This window comes from Vicugna pacos, chromosome 5 (genome assembly GCF_048564905.1).
Source record: "Vicugna pacos chromosome 5, VicPac4, whole genome shotgun sequence".
NCBI lineage: Eukaryota > Metazoa > Chordata > Mammalia > Artiodactyla > Camelidae > Vicugna > Vicugna pacos.
Window position 1 is genome coordinate 59,815,294 of NC_132991.1, and position 18,597 is coordinate 59,833,890.

The 18,597-nt window shown below is 36.5% G+C and overlaps 1 protein-coding gene across 5 annotated transcripts in view; it reads right to left on the reverse strand.

Moving 5' to 3' along the window:
• The window catches only part of SPAG16 (sperm associated antigen 16), a 774,084-nt gene that overhangs the window by 10,477 nt on the left and 745,010 nt on the right, over window positions 1-18,597 (reverse strand). The window lies entirely within an intron of this gene.

The following is an 18,597-nucleotide window of genomic DNA, read 5'->3' on the forward strand; positions in this document are numbered from 1 at the left end:
AACTATCTGAAGGGTTTGATTGATAGTAGATAATAAGTGGAAGCCAGTGGTTTTATCTTCTTTTTCCTCAGTATTTTCTATTATATGATGTACTTACAATCACAGGTGAATAAAGCAGTACTGTCATGTTATAGAGAAAGATATCTTAAAGAAGTTACCTAACTTCTCTGTTCAATAAGAGAGCTAGTGTTAGAGCAAGAATGCCAACCCAAGATTGCTGTAAACCTTTTCTACCCTACAGACTGGGGGAAAAGGAAAGTAGTTATGCAAGGAAGCTAATTTGGCTGTTAGATGAAGTACTAAATAAATTTATATTAACTCATAATTCTGCGAAGGCATCTTTATGGAAATCTGAAGTAATATTCTAGTATATTGTATTCTGATGGCCTGGCTTTGTATCTCATAGAAAATTTAAAGCAACAATGTGATTAGTTCTTTACTCATACTTTGTCCATCACACTTTCTCATTCTTACTCTCTTAACATGGCATTCCAAGTTGTTTCAAATGGGCTTTTGCTAAAAGCTAGGAGACAATTTGAGATTAAGGGCACTGATGAATATCTGGAGTTAAAGTAACAAGACACAAATGATTAACATGTGTACATGAGACAAAAATGACAAAGTTGACATTCTTTCAGCTCTGCTTTTTGCAGTGTGGATTTACTCTCAGGCAGGCTCTTTCCACTTGGTAGTCCCAACAGGTTTAGAGGCTCCAAAACTTAAGATCCATGGAAAGAGTACCTTTATTGCCCAGCAGTTTTATATTGGGTACAAATGGCCCTCGTTGGCTAGCTGGGATCATGTGCTTATCCCTGAACCAGTTATCATGGTTGCCCAGTAGAAAAGTGTGATGGCCCAGGCCAGGGCTGAGTGCCCACTACAAAAACTGAGAGTGTGCAAGAATTACCCAAAGGAAGATCAAGATGCTGTTTATTTAAGAGAAAGGGACACCACTGAAACAGTGCTTTACTTTCCCACTGTTTTTTCCATTTGGCAATCCAACTCACTCCATAATCTTGCTTCCTAAAAGACTCCAGTGCAATTAAACTACATCTGGCTTCACTAAGAAATCAGCACAATTATTTTGTTAGACAGATTACCAATGTTTATAGAGTCCCTTGACATACTGTAAAATGCAGAAAAATCCCAAGGAAAATTGCAAGAGTGAGGGTGAAATGGGAGTTACAGTTGCAAAAGAACAGAAAGAGCTGAATACCTCTGTGACAAGCAATATGTGTTAGGAAATGAAAATTATTCCCAAATTCAGGCCTCTTTTGCATTGACTAGATACTATGATTATTAATACCCAAGTTACATTCATATACCAGTGTATGCCTGCCAAAAACATATCATCCAAGAAAGTCATACTAAATTTCCTTTAAGTTAAATAATTGTTATAATCTCTATAATTAAAAACATGTATTAAAATTCACAAACAATAAAATAAATATTTTAAAAAGAAACATATAAAGACTTAAGCATAAGACAAGATACAATAAACCTCCTAGAAGAAAATATAGGCAAAACATTATCTCACATACATCTCAAAAATGTTCTCCTAGGGCCGTCTACCCAAGCAATAGAAATAAAAGCAAGAATAAACAAATGAGACCTAATTAAACTTACAAGCTTCTGCACAGCAAAGGAAATCATAAGAAAAACAAAATGACAACCTACAGAATGGGAGAAAATTTTTGTAAAAGATGAAGCCAACAAAGGCTTGATCTCCAGAATATATAACCGGCTCATCTGACTTAATAAAAACAAACAACCCAATCCAAAAATGGGCAGAAGACCTAAATAAGCAATTCTCCAAGGAAGACATACAAATGATCAATAGGCACATGGAAAAATGCTCAATATCACTAATTATCAGAGAAATGCAAACCAAAACTACAATGAGGTATCACCTCACACCAGTCAGAATGGCCGTCATTCAAAAGTCCACAAATGACAAATGCTGGAGAGGCTGTGGAGAAAAGGGGACCCTCCTACGCTGCTGGTGGGAATGCAGTTTGGTGCAGCCACTGTGGAAAACAGTATGGAGATTCCTCAGAAGACTAGGAATAGACTTACTATATGACCCAGGAATCCCACTCCTGGGCATATATCCAGAAGGAACCCTACTTCAAAAAGATACCTGCACCCCAGTGTTCATAGCAGCACTATTTACAATACCCAAGACATGGAAACAGCCTAAATGTCCATCAACAGGTGACGAGATAAAGAAGAAGTGGTATATTCATACAATGGAATGCTATTCAGCCATATAAGATGACAGCATAGTGCCATTTGCAGCAACATAGATGTCCCTGGAGAATGTCATTCTAAGTGAAGTAAGCCAGAAAGAAAGAAAAGTACCATATGAGATCACTCATCTGTGGAATCTAAAAAAAGAGAATGAACATAAATACAAAACAGAAACAGACTCATAGACATAGAATACAAACTTGTGGTTGCCAAGGGGGAGGTGGGTGGGAAGGGACAGACTGGGAGTTCGAAATTTGTAGATACTGACAAGTATATATAGAATAAATAAACAAGATTATACTATATAGCACCAGGAAATATAATTGTAATGTTTTATTATATATATATATATTCTTAGGATGATCTTATCCTAAGTGATAAAAGTAGGTGCTTTGAATGTCTTTTTAAAGTCTAACTTTTGTACATAATTCTAAGTTAGCATGCAAAAGGTCTTCTCTAAATTGTGAACCCTATCATAATTTTAAATATTTAGAGTTTTAAAATGAAATACTAGGATTTGTATACTAGTATAGGAAGCAGTTATTTAGCCAAAGAATAGATAGTAATAAGCTATGCTAATATTGAAAAATAATTATAGCTCAAACTCAAAAATTAGACTCCTGAAATCACTATACACTGCCGACTGAACTTAAAAAAAGTTGCCTATGTTGATGTGGCTTATATCATAAACACTAAAATAATACAAAGATTATCTTAAAAAAAAAAACACTATCATAACCAGAAAGCAGACTGAAAACACAGAACGAATTTCTTGGCCCACACTCTATGAATTGGCCAATCATAGTGCCCAAATACACCAGATAATTGTTCCACCATCTGCTTCACATTGATTACATAGTCCTGATAGTACATTTCCTATGATTGGAGAGAGATTCCATTAAAAAAATTAAACATGATTTGGACTTTCTAAATTAGGATATTTTTCAAAATAGAACAAAAATTGTTTTTAGAGCAAATCTAAAGCTTTATATGGTCCTCTTTTAATATTTCTCATTATAACATTTTTCTGATTTTTTAACTTAATGTTACTAGCGTTGTAAAGCACTAGGAGTTCAAAATAGTCCTAGTTTTTAATCAAATACAAAAATGCCTCTGGAGATGGATAGGGTCTTGTTTAATCCTGCATATAAAACACATGCATAGTTTGACTTAAATAATCCTAACTTATATGAATGGCAACTTACTTAACTAGATAACTATTTTGTAATTTTGGCAAAGATATATAAAAAGTATTTTATCTTTTTCCTAAGTCTCATCTATTATATACTTAATCCAATCAGTATCTTACCTTTCATGTTTATTGTTCACTGAACTAGTCTAAGAGAAAAAAGTAACACTTTTTTAAACCCAATTCTAAATATTCTTGAACCAAGCTTTTCCAGCTGGTGATGGAAAGGATGTGGCAAGACAAAGTCAGATCTTGCATATTTCCTTCAGAGGCTATCAGCCCAAAAGCAGGGCATAATTGTAGGCAAAGTGTATTTTATCATTTAAGCAGGACAGTGATAAGCTACCCAGAAGTCATCTAAGATTCATAAAAATGTCTTTAATTTCAAGAAGAGAGATTGAAAGGCTGGTTCCATACAAGATATTTACACTTTAGATACATTTTAATTTTAATTGAGGAAATACATGACATGGTTAAAGAAATCAACAAGTTCTACAGGCTAATTAAAAATACTTTTCTGCCCTACCTCCTCTCACATCACTCAGGCTCATTCCCCAAAATGCCAATATAAAATCTTTTTAGCTGCTTCTTTTGAATTTGCCTCCCTATTGGACAGTAATTTGTCTCACTGCTATTTCTTAATGTATCAATTTCAGACATTTTCCATCGAATTCCTATTAAGGGAGAATAGTAGACATGTGTAATTATGCTCACTTCTTATCTCTCCACCCTTCCAACTAGTTTAGATTACAATTCTAGGTTCATTATTAACAGATTCAGTTAATACTGAGCTGAGTTACATTATTATGACATCTACACATATCATTCAGTGCTAACCCAGTTAGGGTGCTCTGATTATATATCCCTTGTTGCACAAACTTAGTTCCCAGATTTGTTTTTCCTTTCTGGGTTGGTTTTCTATACACGTATCACTAATCAATCCTACTCTTCTCTAGAAGTGTAGAACTTCTTTCAGTACTATTTATTGCATGATCAAATACATCAAGTTTATTTTTGGATTCTTATTTCCTGGAGACCATACCTCCAAAACAAGAGTTTGGTTGCATGGGGAAAGTGGATCTGAGGATTCCTGAGAAAGGGTGTATGTGGGGATGAAATTCTGAGTGGGAGGCAAACTGACATTCTCATTGTGTGACCCTCATGTCAGTATCTATCGACATTTTACTTGGGTCCTCTTCACTTCTTCCAGCAGTGAACACCAACTGGTAGCCTGTGTTCCAGGAGCTGGATGAGGTGAAGGGTGGAGACAATCTTGTTGGTCAAAATCCATGTTTTGCCTATCAAATTACCCAGGACATTTTTTTTACAGAACCAAAACAAATGATCGTACGATTTACATGGAATCACACAGACCCAGAATTGCCAAAGCGATATTGTAGAAAAAGAATGAAATTGGAGGAATAACCCTCCCAGACTTCAGACAGTATTACAGAGCTACAGTAATCAAAAACAGTATGGTATTGGCACAAAAACAGACATATGGATCAATGGAACAGAATAGAGAGCCCAGAAATAAATACACAGCCCTATGGTCAATTAATCTTCAACAAAAGAGTCAAGAATATACAATGGAGAAAAGACAGTCTCTTCAGCAAATGGTGTTGGGAAAACTGGATAGCACATGTAAATCAATGAAGGTAGAACACTCCCCTACTCCATACACAAAAAGAAACTCAAAATGGCTTAAAGACTTAAATATAAGGCAAGACATAATAAATCTCCTGGAAGAAAACATAGGCAACACATTCTCTTACATAAATCTTAGCAATGTTCTCCTGGAGCAGTCTACCCAGGCAATGGAAATAGGAGCAAAAATAAACAAATGGGACCTAATTAAACTCATAAGCTTTTGTACAGCAAAGGAAACCATAAACAAAACAGCCACCTATAGAATGGGAGAAAATATTTGCAAATGATGTGAATGACAAAGGCTTCATTTCCAGAATATATAAATAGCTCATACAACAACAAAGAAACCCAATCAAAAATGGGCAGAAGACCTAAACAAGCATTTCTCCAATGAAGAAATACAAATGGCCAATAGACATATGAAAAACTGCTCAGTATCACTAATTATCAGAGAAATGCAAATCAAAACTACAATGAGGTATCACCTCACACCAGTCAGAATGGCCATCATCCAAAAGTCCATGAATGATAAATGCTGGAGAGGGTGTGAAGAAAATGGAACTCTCCCACACTGCTGGTGGGAATGTAGCTTGGTGCAGTCATTATGGAAAACAGTAGAGATTCCTCAAAAAATAGAAAATAGACTTACCATACAACCTAGCAATCTGACTCCTGGGTATATATCCAGAAGGAACTCTAATTTGAAAAGATACATGTACCCCAATGTTCACAGCAGCACTATATACAATAACCAAGACATGGAAGAAACCTAAATGTCCATCAACAGATGACTGGATAAAGAAGATGTGGTATATTTATACAATGGAATACTACTCTGCCATAAAAAACAGTAACATAATGCCATTTGCAGCAACATGTATGGACCTAAAGACCGTCATTCTAAGTGAAGTAAGCCAGAAAGAGAAAGAAAAATATCATATGATATCACTCATATGTGGAAACTTTTAAAAAAAAATTCCATGTTTTGTGTTCACTTTCTGTGCTGTGTGTTTCTGAGTCCAGAAACACTTCTGATTTAATTTTCCTGGAAAACAAACCTTTCTTTTGAGAGTTGTGGTTCAGAGGGAGAATGTATGGTTGGGCAGGGTTGGAGAGAAGATCTCAGGTTTAAATTACTCTTTATACAACCGTGTAGCTCTATGCCTCATCCCTTAATTCTTTGTAGCAGGTGACATAAATTCCAGAATCACTGGAGAACTCTGTGGCTCAAAACAGCACATCATCTTAAAGTTTTCCTTTTTAGACACTAAAGTCCCTGATTCTTCTTACTTTGCTAAGTCAATTATCACTCCTCCCTCTGCCTCCTATCAACATCTCTAGCCCATTATGGTATTCTTTCCTTTTTTTTTTTTTTGCCTTTGTGTATTTATACTCATGACCTTCTTTACTGTCATTGTGGTGGGGCCCTGGCATTTAATTTACCATATTTAATGCATTCCTCAGTGTCACATTTACATTTTAGTGTATTATAAGTGGTGCCAACTTTTCATATGTATTCTGTTCAGTAAATTAAGTAATCTAAATTAAGTATATGCTTTTAAAAATTATTTCACAAGATCTTAAGAAATATTAATTTTGAATGAACAAGATAAATCCCCCAAGATATTTAAATTTTTTTCCTACTTGACCTTTACTCTCCGTAGGTGTTTTACATGTATTGACTTATTTCTTCCTCAAAATTATCCTAATCGTTATTCCAATATTACAGAAGAGGAAATTAAACTCACAGAGCTTGAGAAAAATGCCTTGTGTCTGTCATACAGCTAGTCAGTAGTAGGTCAAACATGAACACACAAGAATGTTTTGTTTATGGAAACATAAAAGACCCAGAATAGCCAAAATCAGCTTGAGAAAGAAGAACGAAGTTGGAGGCATCACACTTTATGATTTCAAACTATATTATAAAGCTATAGTAATAAAAACAGTAATGGTATTGGCATAAATAGAGACACATAGCTCAACAGAACAGAATTGAGAACCAAGAAAGAAACCCACACATATGTGGCCAATTTATTACAAAGGAGTTAAGAATATACAATGGACAAAAGATAGTCTCCTTGACTAATGTTGGGAACACTGAACAGCTACATACAGAAGAATAAAACTGGACCCTTATATTATGCCATACACAAAGACCAATTCAAAATGGATTAAAGACTTAAGAAGCATAAGACCTGAAACCGTAACACTCTCAGAAGAAAACAGAGGGTAAATTCCTAGATACTGGTCTTGGTGATGATTTTTGGAATTGATATCAACAGTGGAAGCAACTAAAGCAAACAACAAAAACAAGTTGTTGACTCGTAGTCCCAAATGGGACTACTTCAAACTAAAATTCTTCTGCACAGCAAAACCATCAACAAAATGAAAAGTTAACCTACCAAGATGGAGACGATTATTTGCAAATATATTTGATAAGGGGCTAATATCCAAAATATATTTTTAAAAACTCATGCAACTCAACACTATAAATAAATAGCCTGATTAAAAAATGGGCAGAGGCTCCAAACAGATTATTTTTCTAAAGAACATACACAGATGGCCAACAGGTACATGAAATGGTGCTCAATATCACTAATGATCAGGGATCTGCAAATTAAAACCACAAAGAGATATCACCTCATACCTATTAGAATGGCTATTATGAAAAAAGAAAAGAAATAACAAGTGTTGGTGAGGATGTAGAGAAAAGGGAACCCTGTATACTGTTGGTGAGAATTTAAATTGGCATAGCCACTATGAAAAACAGTATGGAGGTTCCACAAAAGACTAAAAATGGAACTAGTATATGATCTAGCAATTCCACTTCTGAATATATATTGAAAGGAAACAAAACTCTATCTTGAATATATATGTGTATCTCTATGTTTATCACAGTATTATTTATATTAGCCAAGACATAGAAGTAATGTAAATATCCACTGATGGATGAGTGGATAAACATGGTTTATAGATACAATGGAATATTATCCAGCCATGATAAAGAATGGAATCTTGCCAACTGTGACAACATGCATGGGCCCTGAGGGTATTACTCTTGATGAAATAAATCAGAATAAGAAGTACTTATTATTTCACTTATATGTGGAATCTTAAAAACAAACCAAAAAAAAAGACAAAACTACCCAAGAATCAAAAAATGATCTCACAGATACAGGGAACAGATTGGTGGTTGCCAGAGGGAAAGGTTTGGTAGAGGGTGGGTGAAATGGGTGAAGGTGGTCAAAAGGTACCAACTTCCAGTTATAAGATGAATGAATTCTTGGGATGTAATGTACAGTATGGTGACTATAGTTAACAATACTATATTGTATATCAAAGTTGCTGAGGGAAGAGATCTTAAAAGTTCTAATCATTTTTAAGTTCCAATGAAAAAATTGTAACTAGATGAGGTAATAAATGTAAACTAAACTTGTAGTAATCATTTCACAATATATACATATACCAAATCATTGTGGTATACCTTCAACTAATACAATGTTATTGTCAATTATACCTCAAAGCTGGAGAAAAAATAAAATTTAAATAAATACAGAAATCCTTAGGTCAAAAAAAGTGAAGTCTGGGTCCAAGATCTCTGCTCTTAACCATATGCATACAGCCTGTTTAAGTTTACGTCATGGTTTTGTGATCTCTTATACAATAATAGTTACCTCTATTGCCCTTAAGAGCTAACAAGAACTGCTATGTCTCAAGCCACAGATACCTAATTAGATCACCAGCTCCGGAATCTCTCTGGGCTTTGCTCTGTACTTCCTTGAAGCCTCCATTCCTTGTCTGTGCTTATTAGTTTCATATGTGAACTTGTCTCTTTCGCCTCCTATACATTGGCAGCTCAGTTTGGACCATCTTTTTGACTCTGATCTGGCTCTGTTCGAACTGTGCTTCTGGCAACTTTCCCCTTGGCTCCACATACTCCTTCCAGTTGAATATTAGCAACATGACCAACACTTCCCTCTAGAACCAATGCTATGTTCCTACTTCCACCTGCCTGTCCTGTTTCATTGGGGAGGGGAATGACAATGCTTTACTATCATTCTAACTGGATGGTATTGGAATTTAACTGCCCCTTCAAATTATACTTTTAGTGGTATTTAATTCCACATTCAGAATATGACTGTTTTTAACCAATTTATACTCAAAGTGAGCCTGAGATAAAATGGAAACTGGGTGATGTAAAAGAATAGTCACTTGTTTGGCTATCCAGGAAGCCAAGTTTAATTTTAGCCTTGAGAGAATTTGAAATCATTATAATTAGATGAGTATTAAAGCCCACAAGTGAAAATGACTTTTTTTTTTTAAGCATACCCATTCATTTAGCATCAATTCACGACTGGCAGTTCATTCTCCCAAATGCTCTATCACTGAGCATGCATACAGAGTTAGAGTGAAATATTTCTGCAGGAGTTCAAATAACTTAGAAATAGGTCATTGCCTAGGATGTGATACAGACACTATAATTAACCTGAATATCTACAGAAACATATAAAATGTGTGTGTTTGTGGAGAAAATTATATTGTTTCATACATTTTATTTGTGGTGCACAGTGATGGGACAGTTGGTTAGAATGGTTGCTAAGTACGTGGCATTGGGCTTCAGTACAAATGTTGGGTAGTAACCACTCCTGAGCTTGGGCTCCACGGTTAATTTGAAGTACACTCCAGAAAAACAGGCAATCATTTCACAGTCATTTCAAAATTCTACATATGTTCTGCTTCTGTCCAGACTAATGCCCTGACAGAAGAATGCCAATGATATGATGATCTGAGGTATCTTGAAGAACAGATGAGAAAATATGACTGGCAGTTTAGTTTTCTAACCCTGCAAAGAACTAAAAGGCATTTTTGTAAGACTTAGGGGAATAAACAGGTTCAAAAATGGGATTTGGAATTTTCAGTAGAAAAAGAAAGCAAGGACTCAACATAAGCATGTTATTGTCAACAGTGGCATCTCCATTAAGCTTGTTCTCTAACCTAAACACTCCTATTACTGTCATCCCTCAGGTTTGTCATATCCACCGCCCTGACAGTACAAACATTCCACTGTAAAATCTGGCAGCGAGGCCAGTTGATTTCCTACATCTTCTGACACGTGCTGCTCTTTAGTACCAGCCTGTCAGAACACCTAAGAGAAAGGCACCTGCTTTCGTGCTTGGAGCTGAGGCTGGGACTAGCATCGCACACACTGTAATCGTTAGCCTTACACTGCTATGAAATCTGCCTTTTGGAACCATAGAATCTCTTGCTGGAAAATGCTATTGGCATAGATCTATATCATCCAAGTTATACTGCACACATCTTGGTAAAACTAGTTATTTCAAAAACAATTTTTCCTGGTGTGAATCTGCCTTAATTTCTTTTAATGATAGACATTTTGAATTTTTTCTCTGCCACAATCAAGTAATACCTGCATAGAAATTGAGAAAACTGTTTTTGGCTTCACTTGTCTTGATTATATTCTATTCTTGTGAGTTACGTATGTCTCTGCTTTCATCTTAAGTTTGTCTTATCTTGGGAGGAATGTTGCTTTTGGTTTAAAAAATGTGATTGATTTAAGTAATTTCAAGATGACATACTGGACAGTCTTTCATTTACCAAAGATGGTTTTCTTGGCACCCCATGGGTAGGTCATTGAGCTTTTATGTTCTCTCCTCTTATCTGGTTCTCTTGTGGTATGTGTTTATGGGAGGCCTGGGGGCAGTCTATTAATATAAAGGATGTTCTCATAAAAGAATGTAGCTAATTTTGTAACAAGTACAATGGGGCTTCCTAAACCAGTACATGTGGTATATTCACATAGTTACTTTGGGAACATGTGGGCTCATCCCAAAGACAATTGGAGGATACTTTCTTTGGAATGCCTTCAGAGTGTACAGCAGTATACGCTTTTATTTCCTACTCAATAAAGTTTATTTTAGTATTTGAAATTAAAGTCATATATTGTCACAATAATAATCAACAAAAGTATCTAAAATTAAAATGATGACCACACATGTACCCCAACAATGTACCTTAACCCCTGGCTGAACTCCCCCTTGATGAAGTTGATTTTAATAATTTGGTTTGTAATCATTCTACAGTTTGTGACTGCTCATAATATATACTATATATGTGGATTAAGTTTTTAAGGAGAATGTATAGCTAGTATATATGCTTTAACTTGTTCTTTTCACTTTAAAAATATATCATGGATATGGGCAGGCCCTGGAAGGGGGAGGTCTTAGCAATTTTTTAATTTTTGTATTTTTTATTCTTAAAGGAGGCCCTTGACCTTTTACTGTACAAGGCTCTACAAAATCTGGATCTCTTTCTGATCTTGGACCTCTTTCTAGGCCAGTAGGTCTGGCTTATGTACATTCTTTTTGTTCTAGCATTCTTATGAATGTGAATCTTTCCAATAGGACAGAATTGGCACAAAAACAAAGAACTACATACAAGGGTTATTGTAGCATTTTTAAGATATTAAAAATATGACAGTCTGGTTCTTTTCATCACTTGGGGAGAAGTTAAAAAATTATGGTACAACCACATTTTGAATATAGTATGTACTTTCACATTTTCTAAGTGATAGCAAATTGTTTGCTTCTAAGGATAGATTTGATTTTTTGAAGCAATCGAAAGGTATTTAGAGACTAATGAAAATGAAAAGTAGAGGAGACATTAGACTAGTATTACCTTTGGTTAAAAATTAGAATGTGACTGCAAAATCATGGGACTATTTTATCTGGCCAACTCTTTCCTTCAACAGTCATGCATTGAAAACCTGCTTTGTTTCAGGTATTCTGGAGGATAAAACAGGGCTCCATTTTTAAAAATAGAAGTAACATTTGCATGATGATCCCAGTTTCATGCAGAGTACTCAATGAAGGTTTGTTAAAAGAAGAAGCAAGTAAGAGATAAGATACGTGGTTACAAAAAGATGAGAGCTTTGTTGGGAGGTTAAATGGAAATGGTCAAAAGGTACAAACTTCTGAGTCTAAGATTGTAACTACTGGGGATATAGTATATACATGATGACTATAGTTAATATTGCTTTGTGGTGAATTTGAAACTTAAGACAGTACATCCTAAGAGTTCTCTTATCTCAAGGAAAGAAACTTCTACTTTCTTAAACTATATGAGATGATAGATGTTAACTAAACTTGTGGTAATCTTTCCATAATATATGTAAATTAAGTCATTATGCTGTACACCTTAAACTTATGTAGTGCTGTGAGCAAGTTATATCTCAGTAAAACTGGGAAAAAAGGAATAAACAAGTGAATCGATACAATGCTATAATGGTATTATGTATATGGCATTATAAGAGAATAAAATGAGAGCTGTTATTTACCTAAGGGGGTCAAACAATGCTTGCTTCACAGAGGATATGATGCTTGAGCTTAATCTTCAAAAGACGAAGAGAAATTGAAAGGAGAAAAGACTGAACAGAGAACATTTTGGTTATAAGGAAGTAGTATATAAAAAGGCATAGCTGTGTAAAGAAATTTGACTTGTTGGGAGAAGTTTAATTAAGTGGGTTTGGTGTGTAGGGTATCTGTATAGGACTGATAGGAGCTGGGATCGAAAAGGTAGGCAGCTGCCCAGAGGCAAGTAGTTCTCCTCGTTTCATATGATTATACTGTGTCCTGATTTTCATTCCTCAGTGGTCTTTGTTAGAACACAGTTTCTCTGTTGGATGAACTTTGTTTACCATACTTAGCTGCCTTTTCCTCTACAGAGTGTAATGTTCTTTAAAAAAAAATATTCACAGCTTCTCCCTTTCTGAACATGCTATGAGGTTGTTATTACCAAAGGTATATGCAACGTAAGAAAGAGCCAAGTTGAAAAATTAGTAGAAAATAAGGATCATGAAAAAAGGTAACAACAGTGGCAACCAGAAAATTCAACACCATGTCTTCATTATTGAACTTCAAATTTGCATTTGGGCTTGCTGGTAACTAAGTCAAAAAAATAAGTTCACAGTTTTAATAAAAAAGATGTAACTCTAAAAACAATATTCTGACTTACGTCTTTTTTTATTAAAACAAGTAATTCTTGGACCCTAGAGTCAGAAGGCCTTGGTGGTAGTTACTTAAACTCTGTTATAGCAAATGGAGCTTTTATGTTGTTTAAATGAGATGCTAATAGGGAAGATTTATATAATGTTTAGGAACTGATCTAAGTTACTTTACATACATTGAGTCATTTAATCCTCATGGTAACTCCCAACTTGGGGACTGGTATCTTCTGCCCTATTTTACAAATGAGGCACTGAGAAGTTAAATAAGTCTCCAAAGAGCATAGAACAGTGAAGGAGAGAGCCAGAATTTGAACCCAGGTGGCCTGGCTCTGAAGCCAGGCTCTGCGCTGCCCACCTGAAACAACGAGAGCCAGGGGGCAGTGCCTGGCCCATCAGGAGAGCTTAATATCTAATGGCTATTAGTACTAAGATCGACGACAGAGAACAGTTTCAATCCTATCTGAAAGCAAACACAGTCATGGATTTTCTATGGTTGTCTCTTGTTGTTTATGTTGAAATGATGGTATTAAAATGGAACTCAGTGACAGTGATTCTGCAAAAGGCAACTCTAATGTGTTCCAAGTAGGAGAATTTTAAGAATTCCAACTTGACCCAGGGACAGAATTTAGAACACACAGATGAGTCACTCGATGGCAAGTGCTTTAGTTACTCTCTCCTAAAGATGACTTTTTAGTTCGTCTCCCACATTTCTGATTGAGGAAGCAGCCATATGCTTTGGAAACCAGATCAGCAGATGGTTTGTTTGGCGACCTATTGCATAAATTGAAGAAATTGAAGAAGTCTTCCTGCCTAGAAAACATGTGCTGCCGCTGGCACGTCAGTCCCTACCTTCTGCCTAGAGAGGGATGCAGTGTTTACCAGGAGAGCCATCCAAGATACTTAAGACATTTTTACAGAGTGTAAGTGAAATAGAGGGTGGGAAAGTAGAGAGAGTAGTTGTGAGGAGGAAAATTCAATCTTTCTCCTTCCAGGAAACATGGCACCACTCGACACCCAGCGTGGTCTCCTGAGTGAAGATCACGGCAGAGAAACAGAGGCGTAGTGAGAAGTACATTCGTATTAACCGTCCAATTTAACTTCTGTTCACCTGGTGTCAAACGATTATGTCTAGGGAAAAAATGAGTGCTAACAAGTGCTGGCATTATTTAAATAGAAAAGGAGAATTCCATATATTAAATAAACATTATTGGGGGAAATAATATAACAAATACAGTCCTGGTGGTAATGGTCATGCCTTGGTGAAGAGCAAGTCCGTTCAGACAACTCAGGTTTCTCTTGTGTCCAAGATCAAGCAGAGGTAAAGTCTATTATATTCTAATAAGGCTTTTAATTTGGTTCCACTTGATATATTCATTAAAGAGCAGAGACTTGGTTTTAAATTGAAATGTTCTGACATGGTCTTCGATAGGTTAGCAGCTCATATTCAAAGTAATGATGCTATTTTAGAAGTCCTGGACCCAGTGCATTAAATATGTATTAATCACTTGGAGGGTAGAAATATGTCAGTGGTAACAGCCTGATGGGCAAAGCTGTTTTATCAACAGATTGTTTAAGGGTTTGTCATGGCCATGGATTGTCCCAACAGCCTCCTCCACTCTGGTCTCCTAGTATCTTCTTTTCTCTCTCTCTCAACAAATCTCCACACAATAGTGAGTTTTAAGAAATCTAAATTTTATCATGTCCCTGCCTGTCCTTTGGTAGCTTCCAATCTGCCTCATGGTTTACATAATTTCCCTTCTGTTTACTTTCTACATCACTCGCCCCCACCTGTCTCCCACCTCCCAGCCTTGACAAATTAGATTCTCTCTGACTGGAATGTTCTTCCCTCCAAATGCCTTCTCTTCCTTATTAAAAGAGTTCTCTTCTAGTTCTAGTCCATATGTCCCTCCTTTGGGGAGCCTCCTTTCATCTCTCAGACTATGTCTAGGACCTCTTGTTACACACCTCCATGGTTCCTATACCTCTTTCCAGCACCATGCAACACATAATTATTTGTGACAATCTTACAGAATGCCTGTCTTCCCCACTAGACTGTGGATTCAGTGAAGGTTGGGAATATGTCTGTTTTGTTTGCCGCTCTATTGTCAAGGACAAACACTGTATATTGTGTTCAATAAGAAGTTTACTGACCATTTGGAGTTGGTTTCTTAGGGGACAGAAGAGTGAAGAGGGGGTACTAAGGTAGGGTGGAAGCTTCAGTATGAGCAGAGACAGAGTTGGGAATTGCATGGCAAGCCTGTGGGTTTGTGACACCCAATAATCCTTTAAGAAAGGCCTTAGTAGTTGCCTAAGAGGCAGAAGGACAAACAAGCTGGTCTTAGGGGGCCCGTTCCACTCTGATTATCTGTATCTGGCACATCTTTTTACAACTCAGAGGAAAAAGCCTAGTCTCTGGGTGCATATTGAACAATTATTTGGACACACAAAGGGACATGAAAGTAACGCCCTTCACTTAGAAAAAGATGCTTGGATTCAATATGAGAACTTTCAATAAGAACCAATGTCATGTGCTCGATGGATACTCAGTAACTGAGCTATTGTTGCTGAGAGAGGATGGTGCCAACTCAAAGGATCTCTCTACCACTATTATCTTTTCAAGCACACCCTCCTCCATGCAAGCGTTTAAGTCTGAAGCCTATTACCTGCAATCACAAAATCTGCTGCACAGAGAAGCACCTGCCATGAGTTATAAAGGTACTTATTACACTAATGTTGAGTCACTGGACAGGGAGCCACAAAATCTAAGGTTAGGTTATGAAAAATGTAGGTTCTATCTTGCAACAAGTATGTTTTGGTTCAGAGATACTAAGCATTTCTTTGTGGTGGAGTTTTGTTAACAAAATGCCATTTTGCAGGGATGAATTGTGCTTCTTTGCACACTTGTAATGGCATTTAGTTCTTAGGCAAACATGAAACAGGTTAGAACCATTTCTTATTCATCAGATTTTTTTTTTGAGGATTTGATCTTTCTGGTCATGGCATCATTCATGTGGGTGAGCCACAAGTATTTTAATTATATTCTGTTCTCCACATGGCACTGACTCTGGCAACAGGAGGGACAGTCAATGATTCTGTTGCTGCAAAACCTGGCTAACAAATCACTGTGATATTTACTTTTTCTTTTCCAAATCTGCAGGGAAATAAATTTATGGATCACTTAACCTTTTGCCCAAGGAGCAAAATCCAAGTCAGTTCTGAATTAATATTGCTCTGAGGATGCAAAGTGAGGTCTGGTTTTCAAAGCAAAACTGAGGGTTAGGGCAACAATCCAGGTAACAGAGGCAGAACTGCTCGTCCTCACCTAAATGACTGTTCCAGTCTTTAGTATATTTGCATAGACATCTAATAGAGTGTTTTAATTTGTTTTGCTTTGCTTTGTTCAGCTTTTATGAAGTAACAAATTGCTTACTACTTTGGAGTTCTCCAAGGCCAGCAAAATGACAGTCACCTATGTTCCACTGGAGACAGCACAGATTCTGATGCTCTGTCCTCACCTGAAGACCCCGCACCTCCCAAAGCTGGCTTCACCCATAAAATGTGGTGTCACTCAACATCAGACGCCAAGGAGAATGCATCAAAAATTTTGTAGATGTTTCTGGTTTCTATATTACATTTCAAAGCTTGCCAAATATGCTGTAAATATGATGTTTCAGCTTCCTATTCAAATAATGTAATCTCTTGGGCATTCTGAAAATATTTTACTCATAATCAAAGATGTTGGCAGCAAAGAGGCAACCATCTTTGAGAATTATGCCTCCCTGTATCTCACACTCTATGCGTGAAGAACTTGCCCATATAGAATGTCATCATCGCTCTTTCATACTTGGAATATCTTTTCCAAAAGAAAAGCACCTCTTCATTTTGCTAAGTTACCAAAGATCTGGTTTGATGCGGGAACTATTGGAAATTTAGCTTTGGCATGCATTTTCTTAATAGTAACTGGGAATTGAAAACTATTTAGAAACAACATGTGCTTTGTACATTCCTTTGAACTATCCTCTACACGTTCAGTTTTCTTTAAAACATGTGATAATCAATACTTTCACTGGTACTACTCCTTAGAATTGTTGTCACTAAACATAGTTTATTTTTAAAGAAAAGTATCATTCTGCTTTCCCTTGCAAAGAGAAAAAAGGGTTTATAGACACAGCAGTACCAAGAATTCCCACAGGATCTGGAGGAAGAGAGGAGTGATTATCCATCCCAGTGGATTCAATAGCAAATTGGGACCCTTTTCTCCTTATTTACTGAAACTGCCTTAATAAATTTTCCTCTGGAGAGTAAGAACCACTTACATTAATATAGAAGTGGAAGCAATAATTGACTTCACATCATGGAAAACATCCGCTGAAAATGGTGATGGAAACACTGGTGACCAGGTTCAACTCACTGCTGTTGCCAGAGATGTGCTGTGATGTTTTATCATTTCTGTTCTGTGATTTCAAGTCACGACTGCCATGAAAGAAATGTTTTGTGGATCCCAAGAGCCTCTGAGCCATTTCATGTTGAGGGTATGCCCTGTTTTAACTTCTTTACATACTGATCTATCTCTAAATTAGTAATAAATTAAACAATGTATATGCCAGTATATTATCTCTGGAAACTGACTAACTAGATCTTTACTTATGTTTTATTGAAGAAGAAAAAAAAAACCCTTGGGTCCCATTCTGTTGCTTGTTTTCTGCATATTAAAACTCTAACTCATTATTAACAATTCTTGAACAATAAAGCAGAAGCAATCATACAGGACTGCACAAAATGCAATTTCAGTAGGGTTCAATAGTAGCATTTCTGAAAATTGTTTTAGGCGTTTTCTTGAAGATTGCCAGTACCTAGAAATGCTTTTCAAATACTAATATTTTGCAAAGCTTGAAAATTCATATTATGCTTTTTGGGTAAAAAGACCTTATGTGTCTACCCCATGAATGTCAATAGTGGAGTCCGTGCCATTTTCAAGGCTGTCACTAGAAGTCTGGGACTTAAGGATCTGCCTTGTTACGGGAAAATGTTCCGTAAATTTTGTTGGATGACACAAATCTAGCCTTGTTCACCACCATTTTACCATCTTGCTCTATCCTTGCCCTCCTCTCTGCTGATTAAGTGTTTACTAAGTTGTCCATTCATTAGTTTGTTTAGTCCTTTATATAACAATAATGATTTGTTGTGGGTCAGGCACTGTACCTGGAACTGGAGATGCAGTGTTCACAAGATGCAGTCTCTGCCCTTGGGAAATTCAGAGTCTGGCCCATTGATACCCTGTTTCCTAGATGCCTGGGCTCTCCTGAGCTGTATGTATGGGTGGGGCAATGTGAGTGTTATTTTTGAAAAGTCTCCAGAAACAGAAGGGTATTGAAGGGTAATTCTTTCCTATCTTTGGTGTTAATCCTCTGCAAATGCTTAGGACTATGACAGAGGAAGGATACGCCCGCCTGGCAACCCAAATTACTGTGATCACTGTTACTGC